Source organism: Balaenoptera acutorostrata, chromosome 13, assembly GCF_949987535.1.
Source record: "Balaenoptera acutorostrata chromosome 13, mBalAcu1.1, whole genome shotgun sequence".
Taxonomy (NCBI): domain Eukaryota; kingdom Metazoa; phylum Chordata; class Mammalia; order Artiodactyla; family Balaenopteridae; genus Balaenoptera; species Balaenoptera acutorostrata.
The window spans coordinates 72,777,295-72,800,814 of record NC_080076.1 but is presented as its reverse complement, the minus strand read 5'-3'; the positions used below and the strand labels follow the sequence as shown (position 1 = coordinate 72,800,814).

General features: G+C 45.8%; 1 protein-coding gene across 2 annotated transcripts in view; it reads right to left on the bottom strand.

Annotated features, from left to right (window-relative positions):
- The window catches only part of RNF185 (ring finger protein 185), a 28,912-nt gene extending 21,651 nt beyond the window's left edge, over nt 1-7,261 (bottom strand). For both annotated transcript variants that reach the window (XM_007170664.2, XM_007170665.3), the window contains exon 1: nt 7,111-7,261. The gene's annotated coding sequence lies outside the window, so the exon portion shown is untranslated. The remainder of the gene's footprint in view (nt 1-7,110) is intronic.
- Nucleotides 7,262-23,520: the final 16,259 nt, after the last annotated feature.

Sequence of the window (23,520 nt, the reverse complement as noted above, 5' to 3'; positions counted from 1 at the left end):
AAACTTTCGAGGGTCATCCAAGAGGCTGCCTTCTGTCATTCCTTGTATCACTGTCTTAAAATGTTCCTTAACATATTATGGACTTTTGTCCTTAAAAATTATCATGGCACAGGGACTTCCTTGGTGGCACAGTGGATAAGACCCCGCGCTTCCAATGCAGGGGCCCTGCGTTCGATCCCTGGTCAGGGAACTAGATCCCACATGCATGCCGCAACTAAGAGTTTGCATGACACAACTAAGGAGCCCGTGTGCCGCAAATAAGGAGCTGGGGAGCCACAACTTAGGAATCTTGGAGCCGCAACTAAGGAGCCCACCTGCCTCAACTAAGATCTGGCGCAAACAAACAAATAAATATTAAAAAAAAATTATCATGACACAGGGACTTCCCTGGTGGCGCAGTGGTTTAGAATCCGCCTGCCAATGCAGGGGACACAGGTTTGATCCCTGGCCCGGGAAGATCCCACATGTCGCGGAGCAACTAAGCCCGTGTGCCACAACTACTGAACCTGTGCTCTAGAGCCCATGAGCCACAACTACTGAGCCCTCGTGCCACAACTACTGAAGCCTGCATGCCTAGAGCCCATGCTCCGCAACAACAGAAGCCACTGCAATGAGAAGCACGCGCACCACAATGAAGAGTAGCCCCTGCTCGCTGCAACTAGAGAGAGCCCGCGCGCAGCAATGAAGATCCAATGCAGCCAAAAATAAATTAATTAATTAACTAAATTAAAAAAAATTATCATGGCACAGAGGAATATGATGGCTCTGGGTTCAAATCTCAGCTCCACTACTTACTCTGTGACTTCGGTCATTATTTTCTCTCCAAGCCTTTTTTTACTCATCCGTTAAAATGGGGCAATTACCTTCCTCACAAGATAGTTGTAGGGATTAAAGAGGTAAAACAGTAAGGGACTAGCACAGTGCCTGGCGCATAGTTAAGTGTTCAAGAAATGTTAATCGCTCCTCCACTGTGAGGTCTCACAGAGTACAATGAAGGTGTGACTGCTTCTTCATACTCCCCACGGAGCTATGCAATCAGCAGGTATTTGGTTAACTTGCTGAATGAATGAGTCACAACTTCCCTTTCTGAATGAGCATCGCTCCTTGAAGGCATTGTAGGTGAGACATCAGAACTGTGTATGAGGAAATCCAGAACAGGACACAGTTTGATCTGGGCAAAATCAGATGTTCCCCAAAAGTGTCAAAATCAGGAGGCACTTGTTATATCTATTATCACTATAAAAAACATCAGCTAACATTCTGCTCAGCCCTTTACATGAATCATCTCATTTAATCGTTACAACCTGCCTTTGAGGTAAACACTGCTTATCATCTTCAGCATCCCCTGGGATGTTAGATTAAGGCGCAGAGTAGTTAGGTCACTTGTCCATGTCACAGAGCCAGTCAGAGGCAAAGTTTTCAACTCCTAAGCCAATGTGCTTAAGTACCTCAGTGATCTGTTTGTGTGTCTATCTCCTCAAGCCCAGACCCAGCTTCCAGGTGCCTTGCTCAGCACAGGGCTAGACACCTCAAGAACACCTCATAAATGTGCACGGGCTGATGGCTCTGATGCCCAGGACTGCTTAGAAGTGTACAACTCAAGATAAGTCAATGTAGCCAACTAAAGTTGTAGAAAATCAGTGTCCTAAAAGAACAAGACATTCTTCAGTGATGTTTTTCAGAACTGGAAATGTTACATAACTGTTTCAGAGTAATTTTTTCTTAAGTATTGTCCAAAACTCTTAAACAAATGAAAAAAAAAAAAAAGGATCAGGGATATCCAACCAGAAAAAGTTCAGGTTTCCCCAAATTAGTACTGACCTGTATTAGAGATTATGCTACTCACACAGAGGATTAATTATTCACTGAACTGTCTTGCTCACTCTAGTTAGACACCTCCTAGAGTCACATGCACAGTGCCTGACACAGAGTACATGTTCAATAAATGTATGTCAATAAATGATGGGAATTTGCCAATTTCAATTCAAACCAATATAACTGGATAAAATATTGTATTAAAGGAAGCTCTTCAGACTGGACAGATCCTAGTTAAGGGCTGTAAATTTCGAGTATAATACAGTGAGAGGACAAACCTGGAGCCAGAGGACCTAGTCTGATGCTCAGCTCTGCCACTCAGCTAAGCCAGGATCCTCACCTGCAAATGGGGTAATTGTGTCTGTCCTTCGTCATCAGAGAAGTTTTCAAAGTGAGAGTTTTGCTTTTGTTTTCACGCAGTCAGTAAATTCTTATTAAATTCAGATTCTATAAAATCTTCTTAATTCAAATTTTATTTGCAGCTGAGCTGAAGACCTCTGAAATACTCTAAAGGTAGAGTATCAAGAAAATGAATAAGGTCGACAAGGTTTAACCAACTAAGGAGAAAACTTTCTAAGAGTTTTAATAACATCAGCATATACTTGACAAAAACAATGATCTCACTTCTCCTTTCAATAGGAGGTCCCAAGGAGGACCATCAGGAGAGCATTTATAAGATAGACCAGCGGAGTTCCCTGGTGGTCTAGAGGTTAGGATTTGGCACTTTCACTGCTGTGACCCGGGTTCAATCCCTGATTGGGGAACTGTGATCCTGCAAGCCTCGCGGCCAAAAAAAAAAGACACTATGAACAGAGTAAGAAGGCAACTCACAGAATGGGAGAAAATATCTGCCAATCATATATCAGAGGGATCAATATCCTGAATACATAGAGAACTCCTAAAACTCAACAACAAAAAAATGAACAATCCAATTCAAAAATGGGCAAAGGACTTGAATAGACATTTCCCCAAAGAACATATATGAATGGCCAATAACAACATGAAAAGATGCTCAACATCACTAATTATTAGGGAAATGCAAATCAAAACTATGAGATACTATCTCATATCCATTAGGATGGCTACTATTTAAAAAAAAAAAACAGAAAACAAGTGTTGGTGAGGAGGTGGAAAAATCAGAACCCTTGTGCACTTTTGGTGGGAATGTAAAATGATTCAGCTGCTGCAGAAAATTCTAGGGCAGTTCCTGTATCTTCCAAAATGTCTAATATGAGCACATATTACTTTCACAATTAGAATTACTGGGGTGTGTGTGTCTGAGTGTGTGTGTTTTCAAGATAGTCTAGTTAGAGTCAAATGCTCTGGGGTCAAGAGAAGCGTGGGTGCACTGGTAGCTCTGCCACCTCAGGCAGCTGCGCAAGGCTATCACCAGTCCCGAGCGTTTCCAACTACCACTGACTCCTCGACTCCCTGCCTGTGACCAGACAAACACAAGAGCAGCTCCCAAATTACAGGATCTCCTAGTGGTCTTATCACATCTGGGATGATGCTGTAGTACCCCTTTCACTTGACATGGCCCCCCCAGCTCTGCATGGTCAGCAGTGGTTGGGGTTGAACCAAGCTCTGAGTGGTCAGCAGTTTCAGACGTACAACTCACTCTGCACTTCAACATGTCCAAATCCAACTGCCTTCAGGTCACGGAGTTACTGGCACTGCCTCAGATTTTGCAGTTCAGCTCTCACTGAATTACTTCAAGGGGCTTCAGGGGATCTGCAAACTCTGAATACTTACATGTAAAATTATACATGATGACAAGTAACTCAATTACAAAAGGGCAAAGGATCTGAATAGACATTTCTCCAAAGAAAAAATGACCAACGTGCACGTGAAAAGCTGTTCAACACCATCTAGCCTTAGGGAAATGCAAATAAAACTACAATGAGATGCCACTTCACACCCACTAGGGTGGAAAAAAATAATAATAATAAAGGACAATAACAAATGTTGAAGAGGGTGTGGAGAAAATGGAATCCTCATATATTGCTAATGAAAATGTAAAATGGTGGACTTCCGTGGTGGCGCAGTGGTTAAGAATCCGCCTGCCAATGCAGGGGACATGGGTTCAATCCCTGGTCCAGGAAGATCCCACATGCCATGGAGCAACTAAGCCTGTGTGCCACAACTACTGAAGTCCACGTGCCTAGAACCAGTGCTCTGCAACAAAGACCCAACACAGCCAAAAATAAATAAATAAATAAATTTATTTAAAAAAAAAAGAAAATGTAAAATAGTGAGCTGCTGTGGAAAACAGTTCGGCAGGCAAAAAAGTTAAAAATAGAGTTGCCATATGACCCAGCAAGTTCACTCCTACGTAAACACATTTAAGAGAACTGAAAATATGTTCAAACAAAAATTTGTACATGAATGTTCAGAGCAGCATGTCATAACAACTAAAAGACAGAAACAACTTAAATGTCAATCAACTGACAAATGGATAAACAAAACACAGTATATCCCTACAGTGGAATATTACTCAGCCATAAGAAGGACTGAAGTACTGACATATGCTATGACATGGATGAACCCCAAAAACATTACGCTTAATGAAAGAAGCCAGACATAAAAGGCCACATACATGTGATTCCAGATTAGTGGTTGCCAGGGGATGGGAAGAGGGGAGACTAGGGAGAAACTGCTAACATGTACCGGGCTTCTTCGGAAGATGAAAATGTTCTGGAACTAAGACAGTGGTGATGGTTGCATAACTTTGTCAACATTCACACTTTAAAATGGTGAATTTTATATGTGAATTCTACCTCAAAAAAATAAATTTGAGAGACAGTCTACAAAATAATTGGCCAGTTCTCTTCAAAAGTTTAGTCATGAAAGACAAAAAAGGCTGAGGAACTGTCTCAGATTTAAGAGACTAAGGAGACTTGATACTAAATGCAATGTGGGAAAATGGATTGGATCCTGGAGCAGAAAAAGGACATTAGTGGGACAAATGGCAAAACTTAAATAAAGCCTATAGCTTAGTTAGTAGTACTGTATTTATGTTAAATTTATTAGACAATGTTATGGTTACGTAAATGTTAACATTAGGGAAAGTTGGGTAAAGAGTATACAGGAAGTTTGTGTATTATTTCTGGAAGTCTAAAATTATTTCAAAGTTAAAAAGAAAGTACATGGTGCAGGTCAGGGGGTTGGCAATTTCTTTTCTGAAAAGCACTGTACATTAAATACTTTAGACTTTGCGGACCATATGGTCTTTGGGGCAACTCTGCTGCCAAAAACAGTATATAAACTAAAGGGTGTGGCTGTGTTCCAATAAAACCTTATTTATAGAAACTTGGTTCGATTTTCCTAAAATGCTGATTTAGGTACTTTCTTAAGAGGAAAATTTCAGATTGAGAAGTTTTAAAGACACCACTAAATTACAATCATATTACTCAACACCTGGATAATATCTGAATAAGCATTTCACAACTTTCTTTACATCCTAGGAAACACAAACAAAAAAGGGAGGAAGATAAACACAGGCAGGAAGTCTTGGCTCAAACCCAACCTTTTTTTGGCAGGGGCATTCCAGCAGGATTGGGTCAATATGGAACCTCTGTTCTATAGGGCAATGTAAGCATTCTAACAGGTTTCTAAAAAGTGATCTGCTTGGAGTTTTGTAAATCACAAAATAAGGAGCTCTGATGTTTAATTAGAAAACTAAATTTATGCTAGAAGCATTATCTGCAGATTACATGTGAGGATGAACTGGCAAGTCAAGTCCATCACAGGACTGGTTTTAAATGTTGATGAAGTTAGCCAACAGATTGCAAAAACTCTCTCAGTAGACACAACATCTATAACAACACACTGCTGGAGAGAGGATTAAAGAGGGATTTATGTCCTGGAGCTGGGGGAGGCTGGCTTGAACAGCCTCCTTCCAACCCATATTCCAAAGAGTTCACTGGCTTCTCCTCATCAAAGTCTTCAGATTCATTTCCAAGTTATTCTAAGAAAATAAGCTACAAACTGATGGGGTGGGGACACTGCTTAGTTATTCATTCAACAAACATTTAAGGAGCCCTTATCAGATGGGCCATTCCAAAGTCCTTGAAAAGAAGGATGGTACACAGGACAAGGAAGAGATTACATAAGTTCAAACCCACTGGCCTCACTTCTGGAGATGTAGGCTGGGGGGATGAAGATGTCAAGAAAAGAGGGCAGAAAAAAAGAAGGCAGCACCAGAAAGACTCAAAGTAACTACTCAGATTTAAACATTTTCAAGTTGAAAAGGACCTCCATCTAATAACTCCTTTGACAGGGAGTTCACTACCTCTGGAGGCAATCCATTCCATTGCTGGTCACCTGTGGCCAGCATTAAGTTCTTCTATTAAATCAAAATTTTGTCTTCCTGTAGAATCCACCTATTGATCCTAGTTTCTGCCTCTTTCAACCGCAAAGATGAAGTGGAAGCCCTCTTCACCATAACAATCTTTTCTGTTTTTGATGAGATTTTTTTGTTTTGTTTTCCCTTCCATTGCTCTCTTTTCTGGGCTAAACATTCTCGCCAGCACCCGCCCCCCCACCCCCCAAAGATCCTGAACAAGTTCCAGCTGCCTCAAAGCAAAGAATGCATATCTAGAACTCACAGCAAGAAAGCACTTAAGATCAGTGGGCTTCAAACATCGGTATGCAGAGGACCCCCGAGGAGTATGTTCAAAATGTAGTTTTCCTGGTTGCGACCCAGATTCTAAATCAGAGTCTTATTTGAGTCCTGCACTGTGAAGTATGCACCCTAGGGCGTTTCAAAGCAGAGGCTGTGAGAACCATATTTAGAGATACACTGCCCTGTTTTACAAATGAGGAAACTGAGGCCCGACACAGCGAAAGGATTTGGCCCATAAAGCACAACTGGCTGTCGGCGACGAAGTCTCAAAGTCACGTCTCTTACTCCCAAGCCCAACTCTATTCAGCGCGCTTCCGGGCCTCGGCCTCTCCAATCGGGGCAAACTCATTAAAAGCACCTCCACATGAGAGAGGGGCCTCGACTGGAAGTCAGAGTTAGAGTGAGTCCCTACCTGGAAAGGACAGCTTGTGGGGGCCTTTTCCCTACTTGGGGCGTCAGTTTCCCCAAACTGTAATCACTGGACGAAAGACCACAATACAAGCCTGACCTCCCTTCTGGGGCGAATGGCCCGGGCCAGAGCCGGACTTGTTGTGTCTGTGCTCCTGGGCTCAGGTGTCGCAGCCCGTGGGCCTGCTGAAGGCGGAACCCGGTCCCCGCCCGCGTCCCTCAACCTGGACGGCCCCCACCTGCCGCCCCAACCCCTCATGTACCTGCCCCTGCTCAGCTAACGCCGCCGAGGCCGCCCCAGCCTGTCCGTCCGTCGGCCGCCCAGCCAGTCCCTTAGCTGGGTCCGTCCGGCCGGCCGGACTTCAGATTCCTCCTACGCGGACCCTGGTCAGCTGACTCAAAGCCGCCGCTCTCCGGGGACTTCCGGCCACAACCGGAAAAGGTTGGTCCGCGCCGCTGTGCTTCGGCCCCAGATACTGGGCTCTAAGGTTCCGCCTGCTGGCAGGAAGCGGAAAAACACAGGGACCGTTTGGCAGCTTTTTAAAAAGCCTAAGTCCGGGCATGGAAAGCCCCAGACGTGCTTGCAACATTTTTGTTGGAACAGAGTGTAAGGATGATGGGAATCAGAATGATGAGAATATGTCATAGGACACAGGAGCTAACTTGAAGGAGATCCCACTGGCCAAATCTGGGCAATTTGAGCAAAACACATAATGATAGTAACAGAATATAACTGAATAAAATTATAACCCAATGACTCTTTACTGATATAAATAAAGAAGTGATTAAATAAATGGGGGAGAAGGGGAAATTCTTCCTTTTATTAGAATGACAACTAGCAAATATGACGGAGTTAGAAAATCAGTAATGGACGGTAAACCTGGAGGAACAGGATGGTTACACAGTAAAGGGTCTCCCATAGATTACTTATTGATTGCAAAGGGAAAATAGGAATTTCACAGAGGTGTAACCTCGCAGAACAAGTGAATCAAAATTATCAGAGTTAACATCACCAGTTATAGGTCAAGTAAATATCATGTGCTTCCTGGAAGGGACGAAATTTGAATATGGATCGTGGTTTAGAGGTTGGGTATCAATGTTAAAATTTTTACATTTGATCATTGTATTGTGGTTATGTTAAGAGAACTCCCTTGTTCTTAGGAAATATTCACTGAAGTATTTAGGGGTAAAAGGGCACAATGTCTCCAACTTAATTTCAAATGATTCAGAAAAAAATTCAGGTGTATAAAAATTGAGAGCATGATTTAAGCAAATGAGGCAAAATGTAAGCAAGTGGTGAATCTAGGTGAAAGGTATATGGAAGTTCCTTACATAATTTTTGCAACTTTTCTTTAAGTTTCAGATGCCAACTAAAGAAGGTCTCTTGACACCCGGTTCTACAAGGATTGAGTCATTAGCCACCATAGTCTCTGACCTTCAACACACAATGAAAGGAGTTCAGGGGTGAAGATCAGGAATGAGGCACTCTGTGCTCTGGGAAAACTGGCAGAACAGGTCTTCAGATGGTTAGATATTTTCAGGAGAAAATTTTAGGAGCCCAATTTCTTGCATATTTTCATACCTAGAAAGACACTAATGTCATTAACTGAGATATGTGTTCCTCGTGACTCACAGCAACCTTCTACTGAGATGTGTGCTTGATTGCACATACCCCTTCTCCAAAATCACATATAAACCAACCTCGCCCACCTCTTTGGAGCAGTTCCTCAAAACTATCTAAGAGACTGTCTACCCCTGGGCTATAGTCGTCAGTAAGTCCCCAAATAAAACTGAAACAGCTCTCACATTGTGCATTTTTATTTCAATGGACAATGATATAAAAATTAAAATTTACCCCCAGAATGAGGGGAGTGCCTTGGTTCTAGCCAATTTTCTTATTTACCTATCAAACATTAATTTATATGCTGAGCACTGGTGATGCAGTAGGAAACAAGACAAGATCTTTGCTTTCATGCCTAGCAGGAAAAATATCAAACATACAATCACAAAACTAATGGGCTACTTGGCTTGAAAATATTAATAGCTAACATTTACCGAGCTTACCTAAGCACACACCACACAATGATTCATTTGATCCTCACAACAGCCCGGCAAATGGTTTTGGTGATTACCTCTGCTATACAAATGGGTAAAGGAAAACTTTTAAAAGTTTGTGCAATTTTATCATTTAATGAACAGTTTTCAGATGACATACTGATAGGTGACAGAGCTGCAATTTGCACCCAGACATTGTTCTCTGGAGTTTTTTTTTTTTTTTAATTTATTTTTGGCTGTGTCTTTGTTGCTGCACGTGGGCTTTCCCTAGTTGGGATGAGCGGGGGCTACCCTTCATTGCGGTGCACGGGTTTCTTATTGCAGTGGCGTCTCTTGCTGCGGAGCACGGGATCTAAGGTGCACGGGCTTCAGTAGTTGTGGTTCATGGGCTCTAGAGTGCAGGCTCAGTAGTTGTGGTGCACGGGCTTGATTGCTCTGCAGCATGTGAGATCTTCCCCAACCAGGGATCGAACCCGTATCCCCTGCACTGGCAGGCAGATTCTTAACCACTGCACCACAAGGGAAGTCCCGTTCTCTGGAGTGCTTAACACCCATCTTCATTGTTTCATGAATTCAACAAGCATTTATTAAGTGCCTGCAATTATCCCAGGGACTGTCTTAGGGGTTGGGTCTGAGTAAGGGGTGAAGGTAGTAGATGAAATAAACTCATAGATGAAATTCCTCATCTGCCAGACTTCTCTTCAAGTTCCTGTGGACACAGGGATGTTTCTAGTCACATGAACCTGGATTTGAGTCCAGGCTCTGAGAAACAGAAAAGCAGCCCCTGATACCCAGGAGCTAGCCTGGCACTTACAGGAAGGCCTTGGTGTTCTCCTGTTGAGCATAAAAACAGAACTCAGAACATCAACATCAGACAAGGCTGCTCTGTGACTGTGATGGATCAGGACAATATAAAGACCTCTCCATAATCATGTCTGAACCAGACAAAGCAAGAGCATTGTCCAAAGCACAAAAATGACCAAGTATTTCCCTAACCTAGCTCATATAGAGATTGCTGCTTCTTCACCAATTACAGCTTTAGACTCAGTCTAGTCTTCCCGCGTTCTAGATAAGATTTACCAAGGTACCCCATCATAGACAGCATCTGATCCAGATAAAACCCGGCTTCCTTATTTATTTAACTATAGTTGATTTACCATATTGTGTTAGTTTCAAATGTACAGTTTCAGATTCTTTTCTTTTTTTAAAAAATTTATTGATTTATTTTTAGATTCTTTTCCATTATAGGTTATTACAAGGTATTGAATATAGTTCCATGTGCTATACAGTAAATCCTTTTTGTTTATTTTATTTTATTTTAAAAATCTTTAGAATTTATTTTTTTGGCAGCACTGTGAGGCTTGTGAGATCTTAGTTCCTCAACCAGGAATCAATCTCGGGCCCTCGGCAGTGAGAGCGTGGAGTCCTAACCACTGGACCGCCAGGGAATTCCCTATTTTATATATAGTGGTGTGTATCTATTAATCCCATACTCCTAATTTATCCCTCGTCCTCCCCTTTCCCGTTTTGTTAAGTTGATCTGTATTATTTGTTTGGATTCCACATATAAGTGATATCATATAATATTTGTCTTTCTCTGCCTGACTTACTTCACTTAATATAATAATCTCTAGGTCCATCCATGTTGCTGCAAATGGCAATATTTCATTCTTTTTAATGTCTGAGTAATATTCCATTGTGTATGTATATATATACACCACATCTTTATCCATTCATCTGTTGATGGACATTTAGGTTGCTTCCATGTCTTGGCTATTGTGAATAGTACTGCCATGAACACTGGGGTGCATATATCTTTTCAATTAGAGTTTTTGTCTTTTCCATATATATGCCCAGGAGTGGGATTTCTGGATTATATGGTAACACTATTTTTAGGCTTTTGAGGAACCTCCAACCTGTCTTCCATAGTGGCTGCACCAACTTACTTTCCCACCAACAGTGTGGGAGGGTTCCCTTTTCTGCACACCCTCCCCAGCATGTATTATTTGTAGACTTTTTAATGATGGCCATTCTAACTGATGTGAGGTGATACCTCATTGTAGTTTTGATTGGCATTTCTCTAATAATTAACGATGTGGAGCATATTTTCATGTGCCTATTGGCCATCTGTATGTCTTCTTTGGAGAAATGTCTATTTAGGTCTTCTGCCCATTTCTTAATTGGAAACACTGCTTCCTTAAGCCCTTCCCCAAATTACCACACACAAGCCCAAATCCTAAATGTCCTTCCTAAGACTCTGTTACTGAGATGCCCTATCATTCCTCATAGTTCACATCCCTCACTTTGCTGCAACAAATAATAAACCCAACTTGTTCAACCACGGGTGTGTTTCTGGTGGTCTCTGATTGGAGAGCATTCAAAGATCCCATGCTCACTAGCTATGTGACTTCAGACATCAGTTTCACCTACAGAAGCCCCCATTTCCTCACCTGTTGAAATGCAAAGATTTATTCCTACCTCAGAAGGTTGTTGTGAGGATATGGAACAGGCTTAGCACTGAGAGCTCTCAGTGTACTTTAGAAAATTCCTGCTTGAGATGCAAACTATTATATATAGGACAGATAAACAACAAGGTCCTACTATATAGCGCAAGGAACTGTATTCAATACCCTGTTCTAAACTATAACGGAAAAGAATATGAAAAATAATATATATGTATAACTGAATCACTTTGCTGTACAGCAGAAATTAACTCAACATTGTAAATCAACTATACTACAATAAAAATAAAATAAAATTCCTGCTTGAGCTGCTACCTCCTTTGAAAAGTCACAGAGCACCATCGTTATGAAAAGATATTGAAGCCAACAGCTCCAATTAAGACAACGTGCTGATTGTATTCCCCTTTGTCCTTTTCTTGGGTTCATGAGGCAGACTAAAGGCGAGAGTTCAACTTTTCCTTTGTCAGAAATGAGGTCATTCTCATGGTCTCTTCTGGAAACGTTCCTGAAACTTTAACGTAAGGGAACCAGCACTGTTTATTTCTTCATGTTCTTGCTATTAAAAATGTTCCCAAGACATAACAGAATTGGAACTACCAAACTTGGAAGCACTTCAGCTTCAAAAATATATCAAGTAATATCTTCTCTGCTTAGCACATTAAGGTACTTACAGACCCCAGAAGCCCTGTTGGTGATGTTTGCATTTATGCTGCTAGGACCCAGCATGGATTTAATAGTATTTGATGCCTACAGCAAACTGTGCTAAATAAAAAATATTCATTCCTGTGGGGAAGAATAAATAAATAGAAATGTTCTGATGTCTTCCTCTGCTTGCTCTGGGCATCCCAAGGGTTCTCATGTTAATAGCCCTACCTTTCCCCCACCCCCTCACCTCCTCTCCAGTTATTCCTCCAAGACTAATAATAACACGCATACTAATAATGGCAGCTAATATTTATTGAATGTTTATTAACGTGTCACACACAGTGCTAAGGGCTTTATGCAGTTTAATCCTTACCCCCAAAATCTGAAACAAGTATTATTACACAAGAGGAGCTAGAGGCCCAGAGAAGTTAAGCAGCATATCCAAGGCCACACAGCTGGTAAGAATCAGGTTCATTTGGAATCTGCCAACAAACCTCCTCCTGTTAAAATGCTGCCTTGCCACCCTGGGCCAGAGAGTAGGGTCTATGAAGCGACAGAGGGAGGGATGGGGCTGGAAAGAAAGAAAGGGTAGGGGCAAGGGGGAGCGGGGGTCCATGCAGAGGCAATCAGATCTTCTCCAGAGTGCAGAGGGAAGGGGTGGAGATTAGGAGCACAAGACAAGTAAGAGGCCATTGCAGAGCCTCAGAGGGAGTGGGGACTTGTGTCAAGGGTTTTGGGGGGCCAGGAAAGTTGAATAGTGGGAAAGGGCAAGTTATTGTGAAGGAGAAAAGTGTGATTAAGGACCTGAGGCCTCACAGGTGTATATCTGCCGGGTGAGGAGAGGCAAGGATTCTAGGGGACCTTCTGACCTATGTGATCTGTTAAGGCTCACAGATCCCTGCCCTTCTCTGGGCCTCAGTGTTTTCCTCTGTTCAATGCAGGGAGAGAAGATTCCAGGATCCCAGGAACCAGTCCAGCTTGGGTAGGTGGTGAGGAGGTGGCATCACTTTTTCCTTTGGTCTCCTCACCTGACATGGGGGAGAAGGTTCCCTGAGCCTGGTCCATCCCCATCCCAACCCCAGGCTGGGGTTAGTCTCCCCCCATGGGTCCAGGAGGCTCAGAGAGAAAGACCATGTATGCAAACAGAATGGAGAATAAGCCAGAGAAAGCCCCCCCAGTCCTCCTCAACTCCAACTGTTCCTCAGAGGAGGTGGGCCTGTTAGAAGCATGGCCTCATTAGTTACCCAACCCAGAGCAAATGTGCAAATCCTTGCTGTGTACCTTCAGGCATGTCACCTAACCTTGAGCCTCAGGCTCCTCTCATTCTCAGTGCATGGGTTCTAAGGTTGGGCTGAAGTCCACTGCACCCCTGCCATCAATCCTTCTGTCCCAGGACAGCTCACGGTCCGTTTCTTCTGCCTTCCGCCAAGGCCTGGCCTAGGGCTCTGCCCACATGGCAGCCCTGCTGGCCGAGGGCAGCGTCTCACTTGGGTCGAGGGCAGAGTGAACCAGCCTGACTTCTCAGGTTCAGGTCTGGATGGTATTATTTGTTTAGGGACATGGCCACTAGATGGCATCAGGGCTATATTCTGGAATCTTCTGAGAACTGGGAAAGGAGGACCCTATTCCTGGGAGTTAGGCTCTTCCCAGAGGATTCTGTAATATTCCCAACACAGATGAGGCTTGGACAAAAGTCTAGGTAACCAAGGAAGGTTTCCTAGTGAAGGAGCGGAAAATCAAGAAGGCACCAAGAAATCATGGGGTCCAAACCCTGGGCAGTGTGGGGAGGGAGGTGGGGTACTCATCCGGAAGCCCATCTCTGCCCTGCACCTCTGGGAGCTCAGGAAGGAAGGGAGGAATATTCACTCAGGGTGTACCATGTGCCAGGCATTATACGGAGATTTATTTCTTACATTTTTCTCAGTGAGTCCTGTTTTTTGTTTGTTTGATTGTTTGTTTTGTTTTGTTTTGGCTGTGCCACACGGCTTGTGGGATCTTAGTTCCCCGACCAGGGATCGAACCCCAGCCCCCCAGCAGTGAAAGCGCCGAGTCCTAACCACTGGACAGCCAGGGAATTCCCATCTCAGTGAGTCCTCTTAATAGTTCGTTGAGGAAAGAATTATCGGCCATTTTACAGAGGAGGAAACTGAAGGAATATGACGAATGTCACACAGCAAAGTAGAACTGTATTTTGTGCTTCCAAGTCCTGGAGGATGAGCTAGAAGTTGGGTGACCAAATAAAATACAGGATGCTCAGTGAAATCCGAATTTTACATAAACAATGAATGGTACATATTTATACTAAAAATTATTTGTCATTTATCTGAAATTCAAATTTAACATGGTGACTTTTATTTTTTGCTAATCAAGCAATCCTAGGTAGAAGGGATGCCCATGGCCAAGACTGTGAGGTCTAGGAGAGAAGTTTGAGTGACACCGTGACCCCCTCTCAGGTGTGGGGAGAAGGCCCAGGCACCAAGGTCAACAATTGCCTGCCACCTGCTACCTGGCCACCAGGGGGCAGCCGAGGTTTGCACAGCTCCTGGTTGGGTGACTGGAAACTTTCCCAGGGCCCGGGAGCAACAAAGACCTAAAGGGACCAAGATCCTCAGACTCTCATTTTCCCCCACCCTGCACCCCATCTGTCACCTTGGATCCCCACACCCCAGGAAATCGCCCCGCCCTTTGTCCACCCACGATCAGGCCAGAAACCCGGGAATTTTTTTTTTTCTCAAGACTAGATATAATTTGCATACAAAAAAGGTCAAAGTCTTAAGTGTTTCGCTGCACGCATGTTTACATATGAACACACTTGCGTAACCACCACACAGATCAAGACAGAGCCGTGCTGTCCAATTCAGAGGCCTCTAGCCTCATGTGGCTACTGAGCGCTTGAAATGTGGAATCCAAATTTAGATGCGCTGTAAGTATAAAATACACACCGATTTCAGAGACTTAGTATGAAAAAAAGAATGTAAAATAGTTCGTTAATAATTTAAAAGTATTGGGCTTCCCTGGTGGTGCAGTGGTTAAGAATCTGCCTGCCAATTCAGGGGACACAGTTTCAAGCCCTGAGCCGGGAAGATCCCACATGCCGCAGAGCAATTAAGCCTGTGCGCCACAATTACTGAGCCTGCGCTCTAGAACCCACGAGCCACAACTACTGAGCCCACGTGCCACAACTACTGAGGCCCGTGCTCCAAGAGCCTGTGCTCCGCAACAAGAGAAGCCACCGCAATGAGAAGCCCGTGCACCACAACGAAGAGTAGCCCCCGCTCACTGCAACTAGAAAAAGACCGCGTGCAGCAACGAAGACCCAACACAGCCAAAAACAAATAAATAAATTTATTAAAAAAAAATAAAAAAAATAATAATTTAAAAGTATTGATTACATGCTGAAATAATACTTTGCACATGGATTACATAAAATGTATCATTAAAATTAAGCTCACCTGTTTCTTTTACTTTTTTAAACTGTGGCTAGAAAATTTTAAATTACATTCGTCGCTTGCATCAGAGTTTTATTGTTCAGCACTGGTGTAGACAGATCTGATTTATTCACCTGTAAAATTGGGACTCAGGGAATTCCCTGATGGTCTAGTGGTTAGGACTCCATGCTTCCACTACAGGGAGCCTGGGGTTCAATCCCTGTTTGGGGAACTAAGATTCCGCAAGCTGCATGGCATGGCCAAACAAGAAAATGCAACTCTTGGAGACTTACCTGGCTGTCCAGTGGTGCGCGTCGCGGCTCAGCCAATAAATAAATAAGATAAAACAAAATAAAATTGGGATTTGGAGAGGTGGAATCATTGGCTGATGTTTACACTGCCCAACTGTGGCAGAGTGGGATGGGAAATCGGGTCAATTTGAACCCTGAGCCCGTGGCTTCCACAGTGCCTGACTCCCAGTCCCCTGTCCTGAATGGGGGTGCTGCTGTGGCATGTTGAGCAGTGTTTGGGTGCCCCAGACTCCAGCAGCACACCCCCTCCCTGCCGTGAGCCCATCCTGGGTTGCGGGAGTCAGGGAGGAGGGCTTCCTGGAGGAGGTGATTAAACCAACACTTGAAAGATGAGTAGGAACAAGCCCAGGTGAAGAAGAGGGAAGTATTTTAGGTAAAGGGAACAGCGTGTGCAAAGGCCCTAAGAGGGCCTGGTGATTGAAGAAATGAAAGTAGTCCTGTGTGGCTGGAGCAGAGAAGTGGGGATCTAGTGAGGTCAGCCAGGCCCAGATTCTGCAGGTCATGACAAGCTTCAACCTGAAAGCCAGAGAGGGTCAGGGGACTGACCTGGCCAGGCTTGTGTGTGGTTGTGTGCGGTTTCTTTTTTTGGCCGTGCCCTTTTGGGATCTTAGTTCCCCAACTAGGGATTGAACCCGGGCCTGGGCAGTGAAAGCGCCAAGTCCTAATAATGGAGACCCACCCCAACCCCTCGCCCGGGGAATTCCAGGCTTGTGTTTTAGAAAGATTAGGCCTGTTGCCATTTGGAGAATCCTTATTCTAAGAGAGAAAATGAAAGCCAGAGAGGCAAAGGGCTTTTCAGCGTCACACAGTGAATGTGACCAGGCAGGTACCAGAAGGGACGGGAAAGGCACAAAGACAGCCTTCCTTGTTGAGGAGTTTCCCTAGGAGGCGCTGGCTTTAGATGCCCACTAGGTGATAGCAGAGGAGGGACCAAAATCGGGGGAGCTTCTGGGAGGGCCCTCCCTGCTGTCCCACAGGCCTTTCTGCTCCCATCTCTCTGGTCTGGGCATGAGAGGGCTCCTCCCTGGGCCCTCTCGTCCAGATCCCAGACCAACAAGGAGAGCCTGGGTGTCAAGAAGCTCAAGGTCTGGTCCTAGCTCTAACTCCCCTCTGCTGCTGTCCTTGGGCAAATTCACATATAAAACAGTGCTTGAGGGCTTCCCTGGTGGCGCAGTGGTCAGGAGCCCGCCTGCCAATGCAGGGCACACGGGTTCGAGCCCTGGTCCGGGAGGATCCCACATGCTGCGAAGCAACTAAGCCCGTGCGCCACAACTACTGAGCCTGCGCTCTAGAGCCTGTGAGCCACAACTGCTGAAGCCCTCACGCCTAGAGCCCGTGCTCTGCAACAAGAGAAGCCACCACAATGAGAAGCCCGCACACCTCAACAAAGAGCAGCCCCTGCTCACCGCAGCTAGAGAAAGCCCGCATGCAGCAACAGAGACCAAATGCAGCCAAAAATTTTAAATGAATGAATGAATGAATGAATGAATAAATAAATAAATAAATAACAGTACTTGAGAACTTGGGTTCTTGGCTGGAGAAATGGAGATTTATTACTTAGTCTACCAGGGGCCAAATTCTTCTGTCAGACCTCCCTCTGGGCCTCTTGACCTGCCCTCTTCATCCTGTTGAGTGAGTTAGACTCCCAGGGCCTCCCCAGGCCCCAAGGGCCAGACCAGCCCCAAAAAGGAAGGAGGGGATGTGAGCTAAGTTCTCTGAGTTAGAGCCAACAAACAACCCAGGTTTCAACCTCAGCCAAAGAGCCCTGGGTGGGATGGAAGGGTGGGTAATCAGCAGAGCCTCCCTGTGCCTCCAGTGTGAAGTGGGGTGAAGAGTTGCTGCCCTGCTTCTCCTCACCCCACTGCTGGGTAGGGTTACCAGGTATAGTGAGTAAAAACACAAGACTCCCAGTTAAATTAGAATGTCAGATAACCAAAAAAAATAACTGCAGTGTCTGGGGCACATACTTACACTAAAAATGATTCCCTGATTTCTGAAATTCATATTTATGCATCTACATTTTATTAGGCAATTCTACCACTTGGTCTTGGTGAGAATGTAAATGTCAAATGCATTCTGAACGGGAAGGGTGTGAATCTTGCACTCAGCATCATTCTCTCATACCCCAAGGCCTGTTGTGGCCCCCATGTCTAGCTAGACAGGGCTTTCAGGGCCCATTCTGTCCCCTTGTTGCTGTTGGGTTTCCCTACAGTTCTGGAGATGGGGTCTCATGCTGCATGAAGGACTCATTTGGGCTATTTGCAGCCTATTGTGAGGTTTTCCCCTCAGTGAGCTCATTTTCCATTCTCCGATCCTCACCACACCCCCTGAGAAGTAAGAAAGGTGAGTAAGTAGGGATGCATGAGCATTCCAATCAGTAGATGATGTCATGGGTATTCAGCCAACGTAAGTGATTTGCCCAAAGCTGCCCAGTGAGGGGAAGTGGAGCCAGGGGTTGAACCCGGGGTGTGGATAAGGATCTGCTGAGGCTCTTAGGACCCTACTAGCAGGTTGGAGTCAGTTGGGGGAATGGAAAGAGCCCACATTCTGCAGCTTAAGAACTGGGCATCAAATCAATCACATTGCAATTCTGCCTGGCTCCTGCCTTCAAATCCCCTCCTAAATGGAGATCTCACTTGTCAAAGGCTATTATATGTCAGTCCCTAAACACTTTATATACACTCCCATTAATCCTCATGGCATAGGTACTATTCTCATCTCCATTTAACCAATGAGGCCAAAAGAGGCAAAAGGACTTACCCAGGATGACACAGAAAGTAAGGGAAAAGCTAGGACTCCAGTCTGGGTCTGGCTTGGGCTTATTATATTCCACTACACTGCTTTCCCCAGGTATTGGATACACCTGGAATTTCTAGGTAGAAAAATCAATCTACAAACAATGACAGTTTTGTTTCTTCTTTTCCAAACTTGAAAATTTGTATTTCTTTTTCTTGTGTTATTGCATTAGCTGGGACTTTCAGTAGCATTAATAGTAGTCACTCATGACATGTTCCTGAGTGCTTCTGTGTTAGTTATGTATTGCTGTGTAATAAATATCCCCCAACTTAGTGTCTCAGAACAACAAACATTTATTATCTCACATAATTTCTGAAGGTTAGAAATTCAAGAGTAGCTTCTTAATTGAGTGGTTCTGGCTCAGGGTCTCACCGGGTTACAGCAAAAATGTCTGCCAATTTCTTCAAAGAAAATATGTAAATGGCCAATAAGCACATGAAAAGATGTTCAACATCATTAGCCATCAGGGAAATGCAAACAAAAACTGCAATGTGGTATCACTTCACATCCACTAGGATGGCAAGGACGTGGAGAAATCAGAATTCTCATACACTGCTGGTGAGAATGTGAAATGGTGCAGCCACTTTGGAAACAGTCTGGCAGTTCCTCAAATGGTTACAGTCATCACATGACCCAGCAATTCCACTCCTAGGTATGTGTCCAAGAGAAATGAAAACATATGTCCACAGAAAAACTTTTACATGAATGTTTAGAGAAGCATTATTCATTATAGCTAAAAAGTGGAAACAATACAAATGTCCATCAGCTTGAAGAATGGATAAACAAAATGCGGTCTATCCATACAATGGAATATTATCCAGTCATAAAAAGGAATGAAGTACTGATACATACTACAACACAGATGAACCTTGAAAACATTATGCTAAGAGAAAGAAGCTAGTCACAAACAACCACATATTGCATGATCCCATTTATATGAAATGTACAGAATAGACAACTCTATAGAGACATAGAGTAGATGAGTGGCTACTTGGGCCTGGGGGAGGGAGGAAGATGGAATGACTGTTACTGGTTATAGGATCTCTTTTTGGAATGATCAAAATGTTTGGAATTAGGTAGTGGTAATGGTTGTACAACTATGAATGTACTTAAAGCCATTAAATTGTATGCTTTAAATGGGTGGATTATATGGCATGTGAATTGTATCTCAATAAACTGTTACCAAAAAACAAAAAGGTCAGGCGGGGGTGTACTCATCCTAAGGCTTAACTAGGGCTTAAGGATCTGGTTCCAAGTGATTCATTCATATGGCTATTGACAGGAGGCCTCAGTTCCTCACCATGTAGGACTCTTCATTAATGTCCTCATGACATGTCACCCACACCCCCAGAGAGAGTGGTCCAGGAGAGAACAAGGAGGGAGCCATAATGCTTTTTGTGACTTAGTCTAGGAAGTAATGTCACTTCTGCCACATTTTGTTAGAGGCAAGTGACTAGGTACAGCTCACACAGGGGCAGGGTGGTAGGCTCCACCTTGTGAAGGGAGGAGTATCAAAGAAACTGCGCACATCTTCAAACCACCACAGCTTCTAATGTTGCTCTATTAGGTAGAATGGCTTCCATAGTGTCTCTGAGTCCCCATCTTTCCCCTCTCTCTTTTATTCATATTTTACTAAGTTGCTGATTAAAAAACTAAAAATAGAGTTGCCATATGATCCAGCAATTCCACTCCTGGGCTTATATCTGGAGGGAACTCTAACTCAAAGAGATGCATGTACCCCAATGTTCATAGCAGCAATATTTACAATAGCCAAGACATGGAAGCAACTTAAATGTCCATGGACATAAATCCCTTGCTCTTCTAACTCCGTCATGGTGGCAGCTTCCTAGAGGACACAACCGACACCCAGGCCCTGGCTCCTCTGAACTGCCAGACGCCTTACCCCCAGGGATGCCTTCCATCTCCATCCCGCGACACTAGCATCCTCTGTGCCCCCTCCCCTCCTCTCTCTGTCAAGGGCCTTGCCCTGTGTCTGGCACTTAGTAGACTCTCAGTTACTATTTGTTTTTGAACGAATACAGAATGCTCTGGAGGTAGGCACTGCCTGCACCATTCTCCTGGCACAGAGAGCTGCAGAGAACCCTCCAGGTGGGGCCAGGAGGCCAGCTCCACTGGGCAGAGGGAGGGTGCCCTCCAGGCAGTGGGGAGGAAGGCCCTGAGGTGGAGAGGCTCTGTGGAGCTGGAAATCTCCCAGAGCCATGGGAGGCCCTCCCCACAGGCTAGGGGACATCTGACCTGGCTTCTCCCCAATCCACTATGTGACTATGGGCAAGTCACCTCTCTTCTGGGGCTTCACTCCATCCCTCTCGACAATGGGATGAGAAGCCCCGCCCTGCCTGTCTCCCCAGGGAGGGGCAGGGGTTATGAGCATCAGATGAGATCATGGCTGGGAAAATGTGAACAGGAAAAAGTGGGGTTCGCTGGGTCCCGGGCCTGGGGTCAGTGTGTGGAGGGGGAGAGGGACAGCGAAGGGAGGAAGAGAAAAGATTAGGAGAGAGGGAGACACACACACACACACATACACACACACAGGAACAAAGAACAGAAAAATGTGAGAGACAGAGAAAGAGGGAATGAGTGAGAGAGAGGGAGAGACAATAAAAGGGGGGCTTCAGTGAAAAACTGTAAAGAGAAACAGGAGAGAAAGACAGAGAAAGAAATGGAGAGAGAGAATAAGATGGGGAGTTAAGAGACAGAGAGAAAGATGGAAGGGGGGATGGAGGAGACAGAAAGAAATTATGAGAATCAAGAGTCAGAGAGGGAAAGCGACTAACAGCCAGAGAGGGATGGGTGAGGAGCCAGGAGACAAAGGGTTGTGGGGAGGGATGGAGATAGACAGGGATAAACAGTCTGACAGGGAGGGAGGGAGGAGGGAACGCCTTCTCCCATGGACCCCCACCCTGCACTCCCCACTGTCACCCACTGTGCACCCTGTCCCACCCCAGACGGGTGGGGACCCAGAGAAAAGCCTCGGCCCCTCTGTCTGCAGGGCTCAGCTGGCCCTGTCCTGTCCTGCTGGTTTGGCTCCCGACCTCCTGCTTCCGAGGCCGCTGAGGGGCACCCCGCTGGGAGGCAGGGCTCTGGAGCCTGTCCTGTAGGCTCACTGACGTGGCCACTGGTTAATCTGAAGGGAAAACCCAGTGACACCCTCCCCTGAGGCCCGGGCAGGCCCCAGCCTGCCTCCCTTTGGGGCCCAAGCAGGAAGAGACCTCAAAGGTCAGCTCCACTGTACCCCTCACTGTACAGAGGAGGAAACCGTGCTCTGAGAAAGGCAGGGACAAACCTGCAGTCACATAGCCAGGCAGTGGCCTAACCAGGACTCGCTGTCACAGAGGCTGTGGCCCCAAAACCTTTGAGACTTGCTTTCTTCTGGGTAAATTGCTTCCTGCCCAGGGGTGTCCTGAGCCGTCAGTAACAGTGTTTCGAATGCCAGGCACTGTGCTGAGAGTCCTGTGAAGTGGCTGCTGTGAGTATGCCCATTCTTACAGATGAGGAGACTGAGGCTCAGAGAAGTTGAGACTTCTAAGCCTGAAGTCACACTGTGCCATGACCCAAGCTAGATCCATCCGACCCTGAAAGTTGGGTTCCTGCTGTGGCAACTCCCAGCCTCCCTGGGTTGTTCACCAGCAGGAAAGGGCCCTGTAATATGGAAAAGGAGGGCAGAGGTGGGAAGTTGAGTTGTAAGTACCCAGCTTCCCCAGATGGTTGGAAGTTGAATAATACATCAGCTTTGAGACACAGGAACATCTGCTGGGTGTAACCCCTCCCTGATGGACAGACCACCCCTGTCTCTTGAGGTACACATGATGCCTGCTGTGTCCCCCAGGTGACTGCAATCCAAGGATGGAGGTGGCTGCAGACACAGCTCCCTAGGCCACCTCTGCTCCTCTGGGGACCACAGTCCCTTCACGTCCAGAGCATCAGCCCTGCCCAGTGTTGCTTTCTTTTTTTAAAATTAATTAATTAATTAATTTAATTTTTGGCTGCGTTAGGTCTTCGTTGCTGCGCGCGGGCTTTCTCTAGTTGCGGCGAGCGGGGGCTACTCTTCGTTGCGGTGCGCAGGTTTCTCATTGCGGTGGCTTCTCTTGTTGCGGAGCACAGGCTCTAGGTGCGCAGGCTTCAGTAGCTGCAGCACGCAGGCTCAGTAGTTGCAGCACGCGGCCTCTAGAGCGCAGGCTCAGTAGTTGTGGCGCATGGGCTTAGTTGCTCCACGGCACGTGGGATCTTCCTGGACCAGGGATCAAATCCGTGTCCTCTGCATTGGCAGGCAGATTCTTAACCACTGCACCACCAGGGAAGTCCCAGTGTCGCTTTCAAAGTCTGCTCTGGCTGTGTCTACACCATCTATCAGACCAGGAGGGCTGCTGCCGGGCCACGCCTGTGCTTGGAGTCCCAGGAAGTGGGGAGCCCTGGGGCACTGTCCCCTGAATATGCTGAGTGCCTTTCTTAGAACCAGGACTGGGCAGGGGGAGCACCCCAGGTGGCCAGGGAAGGGAGCACCCCAGGTGGCTGGGGGATGGATGCTTCCTTTCCCAGAAGCCTCAGAGCCTCCCGGGGGAGGGGTGTGGCCACAGAGCCCCAGCCCTGCCCTTACCTCCTTTACCCAGCTTTGGCAGAAGCCCATGGCTCTCTGCCAGCTTCATGGAGGTGGGCTTGGCGGCCATCCCTGGGATGGGGGGATGACCAGTTCTAGGAGCCTCCTCTGAGCCCCCAAACCCTCTTCCCTCCCCAGGGAGATACAGATCCCCCTTCTGCCACCTGGTCCCAGGGCCCAGGGCTTTGGCTCCTACCGTCCCCATCCAGGCGGGGCTGGCGGCAGGTGACTGGAAGGCGTGGAGAAAGGCAGGCCAAGTGGGGGCGTGGGCCCCGGCCAGTGTACTCCTCAGCCAATCAGCGGCCTGCCCAGCCGGTGGATTCAGTTACAAGCCCCAGATCACCCCATACTCCAGCCTCCT